Source organism: Bombina bombina, chromosome 4 (assembly GCF_027579735.1).
Source record: "Bombina bombina isolate aBomBom1 chromosome 4, aBomBom1.pri, whole genome shotgun sequence".
Classification (NCBI taxonomy): domain Eukaryota; kingdom Metazoa; phylum Chordata; class Amphibia; order Anura; family Bombinatoridae; genus Bombina; species Bombina bombina.
The window spans coordinates 93,451,786-93,456,045 of NC_069502.1; positions in this window are offsets into that span (position 1 = coordinate 93,451,786).

Below are 4,260 nucleotides of genomic sequence, written 5' to 3' on the forward strand. Positions count from 1 at the left end.
CCAGAGCATACACATATACATGTACACACAAACACACTCTCCAGAGCATACAGAAACACACTCTCCAGAGCATACACATACATATGTAAACACAAACATACTCTCCAGAGCATACACATACATATGTACACACAAACATACTCTCCAGAGCATACACATACATATGTACACACAAACATACTCTCCAGAGCATACACATATACATGTACACACAAACACACACTCTCCAGAGCATACACATGTACACACAAACACACACTCTCCAGAGCATACACATATATAAGTGCACACAAACACACACTCTCCAGAGCATATACATGTACACACAGACACACACTCTCCAGAGCATACACATGTACATACAAACACACTCTCCAGAGCATACACATATACATGTACACACAAACACACACTCTCCAGAGCATACACATATACATGTACACACAAACACACACTCTCCAGAGCATACACATACACATGTACACACATACACATACCCTCAAGAGCATACACATATACATGTACACACAAACACACACACTCCAGAGCATATACATATGCATGTGCACACAAACACACACTCTCCAGAGCATACACATATACATGTGCACACAAACACACACTCTCCAGAGCATACACATATACATGTACACACAAACACACACTCTCCAGAGCATACACATATACATGTACACACAAACACGCACTCTCCAGAGCATACACATATACATGTGCACACACACACGCACTCTAGAGCATACACATATACATGTACACACAAACACACACTCTCCAGTGCATACACATACACATGTACACACACTCTCCAGAGCATACACATACACATGTACACACAAACACACACTCTCCAGAGCATACACATGTACACACAAACACACACTCTCCAGAGCATATACATGTACACACAAACACACACTCTCCAGAGCATATACATGTACACACAAACACACACTCTCCAGAGCATACACACATACATGTACACACAGACACACACTCTCCAGAGCATACACATGTACATACAAACACACTCTCCAGAGCATACACATATACATGTACACACAAACACACTCTCCAGAGCATACACATATACATGTACACACAAACACACACTCTCCAGAGCATACACATATACATGTACACACAAACACACACTCTCCAGAGCATACACATGTACACACAAACACACACTCTATAGAGCATACACACATACATGTACACACAGACACACACTCTCCAGAGCATACACATGTACATACAAACACACTCTCCAGAGCATACACATATACATGTACACACAAACACACACTCTCCAGAGCATACACATATACATGTACACACAAACACACACTGTCCAGAGCATACACATGTACACACAAACACACACTCTCCAGAGCATACACATGTACACACAAACACACACTCTCCAGAGCATACACATACATATGTACACACAAACATACTCTCCAGAGCATACACATATACATGTACACACAAACACACACTCTCCAGAGCATACACATATACATGTACACACAAACACACACTCTCCAGAGCATACACATATACATGTACACACAAACACACACTCTCCAGAGCATACACATGTACACACAAACACACACTCTCCAGAGCATACACATGTACACACAAACACACACTCTCCAGAGCATACACATATACATGTACACACAAACACACACTCTCCAGAGGATACACATATACATGTGCACACAAACACACACTCTCCAGAGCATACACATATATATGTGCACACAAACACACACTCTCCAGAGCATATACATGTACACACAAACACACACTCTCCAGAGCATATACATATACATGTACACACAGACACACACTCTCCAGAGCATACACATGTACATACAAACACACTCTCCAGAGCATACACATATACATGTACACACAAACACACACTCTCCAGAGCATACACATATACAGGTACACACAAACACACACTCTCCAGAGCATACACATATACATGTGCACACACACACTCTCCAGAGCATACACATGTACACACAAACACACACTCTCCAGAGCATACATATATACATGTACACACAAACACACACTCTCCAGAGGATACACATATACATGTGCACACAAACACACACTCTCCAGAGCATACACATATATATGTACACACAAACACACACTCTCCAGAGCATATACATGTACACACAAACACACACTCTCCAGAGCATACACACATACATGTACACACAGACACACACTCTCCAGAGCATACACATGTACATACAAACACACTCTCCAGAGCATACACATATATATGTACACACAAACACACACTCTCCAGAGCATATACATGTACACACAAACACACACTCTCCAGAGCATATACATGTACACACAAACACAGTCTCCAGAGCATACACACATACATGTACACACAGACACACACTCTCCAGAGCATACACATGTACATACAAACACACTCTCCAGAGCATACACATATACATGTACACACAAACACACACTCTACAGAGCATAGACATGTACACACAAACACACACTCTCCAGAGCATACACAACAACATGTAAATACAAACACACACTCTCCAGAGCATACACATATACATATACACAAACACACACTCTCCAGAGCACACACATATACATGTACACACAAACACACACTCTCCAGAGCATACACATATACATGTACACACAAACACACACTCTCCAGAGCATACACATATACATGTACACACAAACACACACTCTCCAGAGCATACACATATACATGTACACACAAACACACACTCTCCAGAGCATACACATATACATGTGCACACAAACACACACTCTCCAGAGCATACACATGTACACACAAACACACACTCTCCAGAGCATACACATATACATGTACACACAAACACACACTCTCCAGAGCATACACATATACATGTGCACACAAACACACACTCTCCAGAGCATACACATACACATGTAAATACAAACACACACTCTCCAGAGCATACACATACACATGTACACACAAACACACTCTCCAGAGCATACACATACACATGTACACACAAACACACACTCTCCAGAGCATACACATACACATTTACACAGAAACACACATTCTCCAGAGCATACACATACACATGTACACACAAACACACTCTCCAGAGCATACACATGTACACACAAACACACTCTCCAGAGCATACACATACACATGTACACACAAACACACACTCTCCAGAGCATACACATACACATGTACACACAAACACACACTGCAGAGCACACACAAATTTATGTACACATTCTATGTAATCATATACATGTATATACACAAATACTACATACACATACATTCCTTCTTACACACATACTTTACAGCATACATAATAATATAACCAGACTTGGCATAACAAACATCACACATTAAATAAACGATAACTAAATGGCATCTCACAGAATTCATTTAGATGGGGTGTTTTCTTTATTTCCAATGAAAGTGGAAAAGGCTCTAGTAATCTGTATTGGGCCAATATTAAAAATACAAAGTATGTGTGCACTATGCAGTGGCGGCTTGTGGGTTATTTAAATGGGGGTTCACAATATATTAAAATTATCATATAATGGATCTGCAGGGATAACCATGTCTCTGCCAGCAGCCTGAGAGTATGAAAGCTGTGCCAGCAATGCAGAAGCCATGAAGTTCCTAGTGATGGTGCAGTCTTAGGCTTATTCTGCAAGTTCATATCTAGGACGTGTGGAGATCTATGTGCAGAAACACTAACACACACACACATACACAGATATATATATATATATATATATATACACACACACACAGAGATACACACACACACACATACACAGAGATATATATATACACACACACAGAGAGAGAGATACACACACACACACATACACAGATATATATATATATATATATATATATATATATATATATATATATATACACATACACAGATATATATATACACACACACACATACACAGAGAGATATACACACACACACATACACAGAGAGATATACACACACACACATAGAGGGAGTGCAGAATTATTAGGCAAGTTGTATTTTTGAGGATTAATTTTATTATTGAACAACAACCATGTTCTCAATGAACCCAAAAAACTCATTAGTATCAAAGCTGAATAGTTTTGGAAGTAGTTTTTAGTTTGTTTTTAGTTATAGCTATTTTAGG